The following is a 12991-nucleotide window of genomic DNA, read 5'->3' as shown; positions in this document are numbered from 1 at the left end:
AGTTATTAAAACTCCATTCATTTAAGCCATGTGTGGTGGAGCTGGTTTCGGTGCAAACAGAAGGCATGAACCTACTAAAGCCATATTAAAGTACACCAGGACTGCTGAGTTTCAGACAAGGTGTAATTTTTCAGTCGGTCTTATAAGCCCTTGCAGCAAGCAATAGAGCTCAGCCCCAACAATGTTTACAGTGTGCTCCTACTGTTTCCTCCTTTGCCACCTCACTGCTGTATTCCAAAGACACCAGCCCTCCTCATTTTAAGGGAAAATGGAAATAAGAAAGGTTCACACAACCAGAAATTCAGAAAACGAGACACTTGCAATTTCCAGCCCTGAGCCAACCCCACTCTTAGGCATACTGAGCTAACAACCCCAGAGAGATGTTGAGTCTGGGGCAGCAGTGGTTCATTGTTTTTTCCAAGGAAGACTGAGCTGCATGGGACACGATCCCTATACTGGTCTGTTACCCTCAGGTGTTATCTTGTCCTTTGTTCCAGGCAGCAAAAAGCCTGGATATGCCGAGCCATTAGGAACAACGGGAGTTTTAGATCAACAACAGTTCAACAAATCTAGGATGAGTCTACTACTGGCTACTGGCCATCATGCCTAGCTAGAACATCTGCTTCGGAGAACACACTGCCAGATGCTAAGGATAAGCATTTGAAAATGGCTGTCCACCTTCATGCTCTCAGTGGCCTCAAGCAGTTGTTTTTCCCAGCCCTTCTTGTCAAGATCCTTTAATTAAAGACACCAGAGATTAAACCTGGGATCTGAGGTGTGCAAAACAGGAACACTGCCACTATGATTTCTTGTCCTGCTTTATTTGACACATTGCCTAGTAGGCTGTTACAGCTTTTCCAGTTCTGATATTCACCAACATGCCTACAGATTTGGGGCATAACTTTGTGGCATGTACATACACACAACCAAAACAATCTTAACTTTTTATTGCCTTCGAAGGACTAAGCAAACTATCTCAGGTTTTCTGTTTCCCCATTGTTCATGTGAAATAAGTATACAAAACAAGGGATCATTTTTTTCAAAAGTGAAACAGTAAACAAAGGGAATCATAACTGCAAAAATCACTTTCTTGCAAAGAGGTTCATAGTGTAGACTTGGAAAAAATATGTGTATATAATTCTCTTGGTGGTAGGGATGTAAAGCTTTGCTTTTTTTGCTCCCATGTGAGAAATTGAGATTTCAGAATTTCCACCCTCCTGGAAGATCTTAAAAAACAGATGGAGTTGGGTGTCATCAGTGCACTGGTGGTACCAGACCTCAAAATTCTTGACAGCCTCTTTTAAGGTTTTTCATGTATTTGTGAAATAGTATCAGGAATCATGAAACTCTGAGACACTTCACAGTGTCAAGGTGTTGAACAGGATTCCATCAGTTCACCATTTCACTCAAACATAAAGAAATTGTCAAGGCTGTTTTTCAACAAGTGTGAATGGCAGCAAGCAGAAGAGGATATCATATAGACTAGGGATTTCCAAACTATGGCCCACCTTGCCATTTTACCTGGCCTGTTCCTTTGAGCCTGTGTGCCTGCGGGGGGCATGCGTACATGCATCTGTGCATGTGTGCAGGTGTGTGCATGTGCATACAGTGTATGTGCATGTGTGTGTGTGTGCAGGGGCGGGTGGGGGTGTGTGCGTGTGTGCCTGTGGGGCAGATGGGATGTGTGCATGCATGTGGCTGTGCAGCCATGTGTATGTGTGCACGCATATTCCTGTTCCTTCGGCTCTCAAAAATGATGAAAACATCCAGTGTGGCCCTCACAGTTGAAAGTTTGGAGACCCCTGCTATAGACCATCTTGAACTGAACTTTTTTTCTTATTGCAACATAAACTCACTTTGTAGCTTATTCAGTAATAGATATATTGTGTTAGGTAAACAATAAGAGACATAAATTTAGCTTTCTCTGCCAGGAAATACAGGGAGAGGGAAAGGGGTGGTGGTGGCAATTAATACTTGTCCAAGATCATGGTAACAGTTACAGTGGTGTAACTGTTAAAATAGGACTACATAAGATTCTTGGAGTCCCAGGTCCTGTGATCCTTAATGATAAAAGTGGTTACTGCCTGGTCACACACATTTTTCAGATGTCTAAAGCACAAGATCCTGTAAGGTTTTTAAACTGAGAGCAGTCTGACTGAAGGTACAGTGGGGAACAATAGCTTCAAATCTTATTAAAATTGATCACCTTTATCATTCCTGATCTACATAAAAGCAGAAATGTGGAAGTACGGTAATACTATGAAGTTATCACCTGTCTGCCTTCTGACACCTACTGGTTTTAATCCTATGAGAACCCATTCTGTGGCTCCTGCTGTTATATCAAACTGCATTGAAGATTCTGAGCATTCTGGCTCTGGAATAAAAACAACTGGACATAGACTGCACATGGATGAAACCACAGCTATATTTCATTGTACACTTTCCCACCCTTCAATACCACAGAGCTGTCAACATGTTTGAAGGAATTCTGATAAGAGCAGTGTAAGTGATTTAAAATCTGAAGGGTCTGATTTATTAGGGAATATAGAAGAAGCAGAAAATGCCCAGCTTAAGTCAAATGACAACTAATGAAACTGGAGGCAGAGGAGAAACACTTAAGTGTCTACATGCCCAATCCCTCCCCTACCCCAAAGAAAGAAAGAAAGAAAGAAAGAAAGAGAAAGAGAGAGAGCCCATGAATCCAAAGAACAGGAATAATGAGTTGAAAGAAAACAGGAAATAAATCTAAACTGAATAGTAGTAGGGGAAAGAGGGAGAGATCTCCGACAGAGGAAAACGTTATTTGACTTAGGAGCTTATTTGCTACATTGACGCCTTCCTCCCACCCAAAGAACTATAGGAAGAAGAAAAAAAGATCAAGACATAGAATACTGTAATTGGATGCAACATAAAGAGAAAGAAACAACAATGAAACTAAAGTGAGCAATAGTAAAATGAGACAAACGGTCATTAACTTTATCATAACTCAGTCAGTAGCAAGTCCAGAAAATATACAGCCCTGTCTGTACAGGGACTGGAAGCCACTCAAAATATTGGCATGAGGTGAGAAAGAGGAGATGATCAGACAGATATGGCGCTTATTAGCCAAGTGTGGGGCTTTGGCTTTAGCATGAATTGGTTATCTAACTTTGCCACACCTATTTTTGACTCTTGCCCTGCCCACCACTAGTTTTGGCCCCATCTACCATTAGGGACTGCCTACCAATATATATTTGAGGGAATGTGTCCCTCAACAGAAAGAAGGGCAACCAGTCCTTGTCTACATGTTCAATATACTCAGCTGGATGCAACCAACTATGTATACTGCATACTGAAACATAAGCTCAGAAAATGGGCCTTGCAAATCACTGAATAGGTCTGGAAATTCTCAGTTGCTGAAGCCAGAGAACTTTGATGAGAAGTCCCATGTAAGCTACACAGAGCTTTCCAACAAAGATGTACAATTTAAATAGTGTTTGTCTGGAGGAATTTTACACAAGCCTAGTTGAAATGGAGACACCACATGTTGGGAAAAACAATGGGGAAAAATAAAACTGGATAGCAGAAAAAATAAAGTAGGTGAAAGCAGCCATTCCCAGCTTAACTTTTATCAGATGGTTGATCCCGGCTGACATAAATCATCAGGCTGGAACGGATGACAGAGGTCATCAGCCGCTGCAATTTGGATGTAGGTTTAAACACATGAGATTCCACAGTCTTCCTTGGGCAACACATTGCTCCATCCAGCTGTTATGGCAAAGGTGTTTTTAATCACTGTGTTATATATTTAAAGGGAACTGCTTTCTATTTTCTTGATGGCAGCCTTGATCATAGGTCAAAACCATCAAAATTTCCTATTAGATATGGAATGCAGTGGCCAAAAGACTAGAAACTATAAACCAGCAACTTCCAAGTTTGGATCTCATCTGTGTCATAGGATCCTTAAGCAAGCAGTAATCTCTCATCTATACTCTGGCTGTAACGGAAGACATGGAAGTAATACTTGCAAGGTAAGTTGTAAAGATCACTCACTTATAAGAATAAAGTATTTCCAGTGTTCTAAAGACACACAGCTGAAAGCTCAATGGCATAGAGATCAACACATGCTTGAAAAAAGTATGTAATTTATGTATGCAGCTCTTAACATTATCACCTTGAATTCACTAGGGCAGTAACTTATTTGTTATAGGTTGTGTTCCTCAACATAAATGAAAGTAAATATATAGAAAGTGATGGTAGACCTAAATTTAGGTTAAATATAAAAGTTATAGGCTGGGGCAGGAGTGGAGATCATTTTATGAGAAGTATTGCGAGCTACGATAAAATATTCCAGTCAGCAGAGAAATGAATACCATATTTTTCTGTTTACAAGACGACCCAAAGTATAAGACGAACCCCCCTTTTTCTAACCCCAAATTTTAAAAAGTAGGGATCAAAGGGCTCCCTTTTTGCTAAGCTCCGTGCCTTGGCAAAAGGCAAGGAAACAGGCTGTCAAAGTCACTGCCGCTTTTCCTCACCTTTCGAGAAGGTTAGCAAAAGGCACCCTGGGTTTAGCAAAAAAGGAAGGGGAGCTGTTGCTGCCTTTCTTTTGCTAAGGAGGCAGGAAGAGGCACCTCAGTGCATGCCTCCCGCTGCCTCCACCACGGGAGGGGACAAGGCAGCGGTGATCGGGCAGGCGGGGGGGGAGCAGCAGTCAGAGGCACCAGAGCGCGTGTGGATGCTCCTTTGTCAATGCCTCCTGCTGTCTCCGCCCCTGGAGGGGACAAGGCAGAGACTGAGCTGAGCCCCTCAGTCTTGCTGGAGGTGGTGATTGGGTGGGTGGGGGAGGCAGGCATCAAGAGGTGCTGGAGCATGTGTGAATGTTCCTTCGCTTCCATCTCTGCCTCCTCCTCCTGCTGCCGCCGCCTCCATCACAGAGGGGGCAAGCCCTGAGCTCTGAAAGAGGCAATTGAACAACAGCGGCGGCAGCAAGAGGCACCCGAGCGCACATGCACAACTGTTTCCTTCCGTTTATAAGATGATCTTCAGTTTTTCCTCTGATTATTTTAGGAAAAAGTGTCATCTTGTACACGGCAAAATACGGCTTGTTATAGTTCCCTAAGTAGGCATTCTCTCTCTCTCTCTCTCTCTCTCTCTCTCTCTTTGTTACAGAGACTAAAACAACAGAAATATTAACGTCTTAAAGACAGTGGCTCCAGTATGCCTCAAAAGTAACTGCAGATATGGTGACATCTGCAGAACGCTAAGAATACAGTAGTTACAAATATGTGTACAATCAAGGTGAACTACTGTACTTCAGAAAGTCTATGAGCCAATACTTGTTTCTCACCCAGACATGCTGTGGACTGCGCCCCATCACAGATGCCCCACAGCAGAAATTCAGCAGCAACCTGCACAACCATGTATTTTGGAGTCAAACCACCATAGCATTTATAAATACTAACCAGGATAGAAAAATAAGCATTTTCCATGTTTTGAATATGTTATTGCACTTTGATGTCAAAAATCAGAGGCAAGCTGCTAGATGTTATAAAAAAGCAAATTCCATTACTAAATGTTGGTAGTGTGGTTTTCAGAGGTCTCTTGAAGGGCCACAGAAACAGCTGAGTGGGCTGTCATAAAACCTATAGGTTTCATGTTGATCTTCCTGCTGTGCAATAATGATGTTAGGCATTATGTTCCTGAATGAGACCATGTGGTATTCAACTGTCCAGTTTATGTTTCCTGAAACTTCCTTTTTCTTCTGGTGTTCTTGGATCAAAAGGTATTTCTATTTCAATAATTAACAGAGCAGAGATTCTCTGATTGTCACAAGTCTTGTGTCTGGTTGTTTCATTTTTCTCATTGGGATCACTTGATTTATGGTTTCTAAAATAAGGTATTTTATTTTAGTCACATAATGAAGATGGTATCCCAAGCCATCCAGCCAACTTTATCTGTTGATAAAGTTTTGCTAGCTTTATTTGTCTGTATGGGATTTTCCATCAATTGTTGTGGCCTTCAGAGTAGATGTCTTTCTGAGAGGAACACAGAGGATGCAGCACTTGGATTTCCAAAGATGTGGCCGACAACTGCTGATTGGCAGCCTGAGTACATCTAACCTTATTTAGACTTGGAACCTTGCGGGATGCTTTAACATGGAGTTTGTTGATTGATTTCACAAGACATTCACAGTCGGATAGCTGGGGGGTAACTTTTTCCAGCTGCCAGTCAGGAAAAGCTGGATGGAAATCTATCACTCATAGGATGTACCATCATTCCTTGAGCAGAACGTTTTGTATAAATCTGGTATATGTTGTCTGGTAATTTTCTTTGTTGTCACAGGGGCATTTTGTCCTAAGATGTTGTTCCTTTTAAAGTGCTCACAATGGGTGAACTTACACTTTGGGCTGGTCTGGGCATCTATCACTACTTTTTTGTTTGTTTTTTACATTAAGATGGGCATCAAGGAGAAGAACGTACAGATGGTGCCACTGAATATAAACTTGATGACTGACTTCACATAGTGCATAGTTAAACTCTGGAATTCACTGCCACGTGAGGTAGTGATGAGTAACAACTTGAATGGTTTAAAAGGGGATTTGATCAATTTATGGAAGATAGGATCAATACTTCCTATGAGTTAAGAGGTATATATCATCTCTGCTCAGAAGCAGCATATTTCTGATATAGAGAAATATACCCTATATTGCTAATATCCACTTGGTGAAGAAGGCTGACATCTCTATGGGCCTTGTTAACTTACTGCTGCTGAAGAAGCCATAAAATTAATTACCCAAACCACATTGGTTTCTTTTAAAGAATAAAGCCATTTTTTAAACATCTTGAGATTTTATCTCTCCTCTAGTTTGGGTTATTCTTCTTGGCAAGGGTACCAGTTTTGAAGGTTGTACACGGCAGATTACATAGTTATATCACCATAGTGTAGACTCTGGGGTGAATCACAGGCCATACAACAATGATTAAACCTTTATAGTCCAAAAGAAATCAAACTGTTTTGGGAGCCCTAGTAAAATTTCTCTGCCTGTTTAGCTGGGCTCAAACCCTGAAATAAAGCAAAATACCCTTCCCAACTACATTTTTATGCAGTTTCCAAAAAGTGTTGATCAAATGACTGGTTCAGCTGGTGTTTTGAACCACTGTTTTGTTTCCTTTTCATTCACAGAATAAATAATAGAAGGAAAAAGAACTAAAGGATGTACAGGACAATCCAGGTGAAACCACCACCTGGTCCTCTCTAAACACAACATAAACAAAACCGTCATCCATTTTTGGAAGAAAAAAAAAAGAATCCTTGGAACAAGAGAAGTGTTTTGTTTGTTCATCTTATGTGTAACACTTCCATAAAAGGAAATATTCTACAAAATGTTTGCTTTGCAATAGTGTCACAGAAGAACCACTGAGTTCTAGACAGAACTATTCTAGAGGTAGGAGATCTGTGTCTTGTAAATGAAGGTAACTATGAATTATGCTGCAGAATATATCCAGTGTACATATCAATGCAAAATGGGCCACAGAGAAAAGTTACCTTTGTTTGCAATACAATTCCAAAAATACACTAACCAGTAAAGAAACTGGCTATACTCACATTAATATTCTGCAGGTTGTAGCTGAAAAAAACATTTCCTGTTTCTGGCCGTAGAGGAGCAGCCCCATGCTGATCTGAGGCTCATATTTTATCCAACCTTATTCTTTTCTAAACAGGTCTTGCTTATGGTATATACCAACTTCAGCCTCTATGTTTTGAAATGTTTCTAACCTAATTTTGAATGAATTATTTATATTCTTCAGATCATCACAAAATCCTGTTTCCGGAAATCACTGAAAGCCATAACACTGAAGAAGGGGAAAGCAAAGCAAACACTACATAGCATTGTAAAAACAGCCAATCTCATGCATACCTAAAACTCTTTACCATGAATCTTTGCAGTCACAAAATTGAAAGACATAAATATAATCCCCAAATATTTCCCCAAATATTATCCCTGTTGGACAACACTGTATTAAATTAAATTAAATTAAGATACTTTTCATTGTTGATCTGCACTTTCCCAAAGTGGGTAAAAACTGCATATTATTTAGATTTTATTTCTTTATAAATTGAGGACTGCAGCAGAGATAACATCCATAAACATTTTTCTTTGTTCAGGGAGCACAGCACCTATGCTCTTTCTTAATCCCCCTTCCCCTCATGCTATGAGTCATTATTGAAACTCAAAACAGATTATAGATTCATACAATAATGGAGTTGGAAAGGGCCTATAAGGCCAACAAGTCCCACCCCCTGTTCAATGGAATCCAAATCAAAGCAAATTTGACAGATGATGGTCCAATCTTCTCTTGAATGCCTCCAGAGTTGGAGTGCTCACCACCTCCTGAAGTAATTGGTTCCATTGTCATACTGCTCTAATAGTTATCATTTTTCCTGATAGGTAAAGGTAAATGTTGCCCTTGACATTTTAGTCCAGTCGTGTCTGACTCTTGGGTGCGGTGCTCATCTCCGTTTCGAAGTCACAGAGCGAGCGTTTTGTCCGAAGACAATTTCCGTGGTCACATGGCCAGCATGACTAGGCACGGAACACAGTTACCTTCCCACCGAGGTGGTACTTATTTATCTACTCGCATTTACATGCTTTCGAACTGCTAGGTTTGCAGGAGCTGGGGCAAGTGACAGGAGCACACTCTGTCGCGTGGATTCAATCTTACAACTGCTGGTCTTCTGACCTTGCAGCACAGAGGCTTCTGCGGTTTAACCGCAGAAGCTTCCTGTAGCTTGAGCCCATTATTATGTATCTTGGAGCCTGGGATGATTGAGATCCTTCTCTGTATGGCAGCCTTTCAAATATTTGAAAAGTGCTATCACATCTTCCCTCATTCTCCTTTTCTCAAGGCTAAACATGCCCAGTTCTTTCAGTCTTTCCTCATAGGGTTTGGTTTCCAGTCCCCTGATTATCCTGACTGCCATCCTCTGAATTTCCTTATTTCTTGGCATCCTTCTTAAAGTGTGGTGTCCAGAAGTGGATACAATACTCTAGATGAGGCGTAGCCAGTATTGAATAGAGGGGAACTATTACCTCATGGGATTTGGAGACTATACAGTGGTGCCTCGTTTAACGAGCGCACCGTTTAATGATGAATCCGCATAGCGATCTAATTTTTTAGATCACTAATGCGATCACACTGCAATGTTTTAATGGGTAAAACATCGCATTGTGATGATCGGTAAGCGTTTCGCTTACCAATCTTTGCATTGCGATGGTTTTTTTAAACAGCTGATCGGCGGTTCCAAAATGGCCGCCGGGTGCCCAAAATGGCCGCCACAAGTGTTTTCGCACCCTGCCCTCACTTACCGAGGGCACGAAAATGGCGGCGCTATGGGGGAACTTCGCTGAACGATGAGTTTGGGCCCCACAGGAACGCATTAAACCAAGTTTAATGCATTCCTATGGGTTTTTCTGATCCGTTTAGTGATGTTTTTGCATAGTGACGATTAATCCGGAATGGATTAACGTCGCTATGTGGGGCACCACTGTACTTCTGTTAATGCATCCTAAAATCGCATTGCCTCATTCAAGTCATTAATAAAAAGTTGAAGAGCCCTGAGCCCAGGATTGAGCCCTGGGCTACTTGCTACCTTTTCCCAGTTTGAGAAGGAGCCATTGATAAGCACTTTTCGAATACGATTCTGTAACCAACTGTGTATGGTGCATTCCAAGAGATAAGGGACACATATTAAGTTAAAGTACATGTAACTGAATTAATGGCAGTCTCTTCCCCTGCTTATCTATTGTTGTGCCTGTGCACCTCTTTTAGACTGCATGACCTCGTCATACCTTTCCTTTGCAAAACGTCATGGCCAGAATTCCGGGATGTCACTGGCATAAGTCTATCGGCATAAATTTCAGTGGCAAAGTGATGATAGTTAAGAACATTTGTTGTTGCTTGCCAGTTATGTGACTTGGCAGGCAACAGCAAATACCTGTGCTGACTTCTTAAATGATAGCTCTTCACTCCTGAAGTTTACTCTGATGGATTTATGCTGGCATTATTTTCCAACTGGATTCTAGCACATGTATACAAAAGGTAAAACAACAAACAACAACAACTTGATTCGATAAGGTTGTTGTTGTTTAGTCGATAAGTTGTGTCTGACTCTTTGTGACCCCATGGACCAGAGCATACCAGGCACTCCTGTCTTTCACTGCCTCCCGGAGTTGGGTCAAATTCATGTTGGCAGCTTTGATGACACTGTCCAACCATCTCGTCCTCTGTCATCCCCTTCTCCTCTTGCCTTCACACTTTCCCAACATCAGGGTCTTTTCCAGGGAGTCTTCTCTTCTCATGAGATGGCCAAAGTATTGGAGCCTCAGCTTCAGGATCTGCCCTTCCAGTGAGCACTCAGGGTTGATTTCCTTCAGAATGGATAGGTTTCTTCTCTTTGCAGTCCAGGGGTCTCTCAAGAGTCTCCTCCAGGACCACAATTCAAAGACATCAGTTCTTTGGCAGTCAACCTTCTTTATGGTCCAGCTCTCACTTCCATCCATCGCTACTGGAAAAACCTTTCGATAAGGTACTATAGATTTAGTCAATTTAACTCCCATTGATTTCCATAGATAAATTTGGAACCAATTGAATAGAAATGGACCTTTCCAATTATTCACATTAATAGGGTTTCATACCATCTTACAGAAATCTTTGGTAGCATTCCTTGCATTAGGATCAAACATCATTTATTCTTAAATACAGTAAAAGTACTATGTTTCCAGTGAACAGCACATTAATACAATTTGTTTCATTTTGCATTGCTGCTTCTCATAATGTGCTCTTGTACTTTTGGAAAAGGAAGGGAGGAAGTTACATCTCCCTAATTAGATTTAAGCATTGGTAAGGAGGATAAGTAACAGAATCCCAGGAAATGAAATGATCGTGCTATTTTTAGTTGCACTTGAGTGTACTTAGGCAACAAAATATTTTTCTGTTAAGAAAACAGGACAGAGGTAAGAGAGTCATGGGAACTGCTGGAGAAAGCAGCAAAAAGTATTCAAACCCAACACAGATGTAGTAAAAAATTTCCAGATGTGGAATTCAGGTTCTTGGGACCTGAAGAGCTAGCTTGGCTTACCTAAACGGCAACATTTAACTCAGATTCCTCATCCCCATCCAAACACCAAACATTCTCACAGACTTTTAATCTATCTCCATGTAATTGACTTTGCTAAGTTTTTATATTATGGCTTTCTTATTAAAACAGTTTGCACATCTTTCTTGTGATTTTTATGTGTGTTGTGTACATTACCTTGTTGGAAGTAACACTGCAGCGTAGTAGAAAACCTATACCTATTTAACAACTTTGCCAAGTGAATGCATAGCTCAGTATTCCACTTTTCCATTTTGTGTGCATGTATGGCACACACACATACACACAAATATGCATAAACACCTCTATATGAATACTAAAGTTGTTAAAATTAGATCCAGTATCTTTGGGCACCTGCCCAGAACCAAGGGCCCTAGCAGTTTCCACAAGTAGTAATAATGGTCTTGGGCACCCCTTTTAAACAATTTTCACCTTTTTTCTCTCTTCATATGCTCTGGTGAGTTGTGACATATCTCATTCAAGTATGTATGAAAGATAACCTATCACTAGAAAAGTAAATTTCTTAACTGTTTAAAATATCTGATTGTCAGAAACATGGAGCACTGACATGTTTTCAGCTCATTTCAGCAACGGGTTATCTGTAACATACAGTTTGCCCTGTAAGAGTAACGTTGGATTTAGTTCTCCCATTCTAACACATATTTTGCATATTCAACAGACTTAAAGATACTCTTTCTAATGCGTTCTCAAAGGCTTTCAGGGCTTGGATCCAATAGTTATTGTGGGTTTTTCGGGCTGTTTGGCTGTGTTCTGGAGTTTTTTCTTCCTAATGTTTCGCCAGTCTCTGGGGCTAGCATCCTCAGAGGACATGAGCTAGAATTCTGTCTGTGTTAGACAGAGTTCTAATTCCCGTCATCTGAAGATGCTGGCCACTGAGACTGGCAAAACGTTAGGAAGAAAAACCTCCAGAACTTGGCCAAACAGCCCCCAAAATAGCCAACAACAACCATACTTTTTCTAAATTAATCACTCTTTTTGAGATAATAAGAAGAGTTGATTTAAGAAATGGTAAGGACAACCTGCAATTAACAAGTTTTCAGAGTGGAGTAGGGACCACTAGTGTAGGCGTCCTTCAGTCTCCAGAGATTATGGTAATGTGCTTTGTATGGAGGACGTGGAACAGCATCTAGTGTGGCTGAGAAGGCCAATTCAAGAGTGACAATCCCTTCCACACGGAAAACAAATACAATCTGTCCCCTGCCCAGCTCCCTGAGTTTGCTTCGACACTATGCAAAGCTGGAGTGTCCTCTCCAGAGGACGAAGCCTGGGTAAAATAATATTGGAGGATAGGCTGTTACCCAAGCAGCAAATCCCCCCTCTCCACATCGCTGAAATAGTCCAATGGAAAGGCACGGGCCAATACAACGGGTTCCAGCAATGTTGCAGGAGTTGTCAGAACGACAGACTCCGGCTCTGGATTTTGCCTCGAGGTTAACTCCTGAAGCCTTTTCCATCAGTGGATATAGCCACACTAGGCTGTGATCTGATTCCAGTGCTTCTCTCATGTTGTAAATCTGGAATTTATTAGAATCTCAGATTATTTCCTTCTGATTTGATTGACATGTCATTTAGGGAGAAATTCTTCACCTTTCCAGTGCTCCAGTCCCAGATGCCAAATGCATATTTTTCTGGCATCTTTGACAAACTCCGATTGCTCCAATTTGCAGCTAGTACTTCCCGTTGACATTTATTACTTACAGCAAAAACCTGCCAAGTAAGTGAAGGACGCAATTTTGCCAAACAGATATTTCAGAGGAAAACCTCATACTGGCAGACTTTTGGTGATAAAACTAGGCACTGTTGAAAGGAGTGTACATCCACAGTTTCAAGAAA

This window comes from Pogona vitticeps, chromosome 5, assembly GCF_051106095.1.
Source record: "Pogona vitticeps strain Pit_001003342236 chromosome 5, PviZW2.1, whole genome shotgun sequence".
Classification (NCBI taxonomy): domain Eukaryota; kingdom Metazoa; phylum Chordata; class Lepidosauria; order Squamata; family Agamidae; genus Pogona; species Pogona vitticeps.
The sequence above is the reverse complement of the archived record's forward strand: the minus strand, read 5'-3'. Positions refer to the sequence as shown.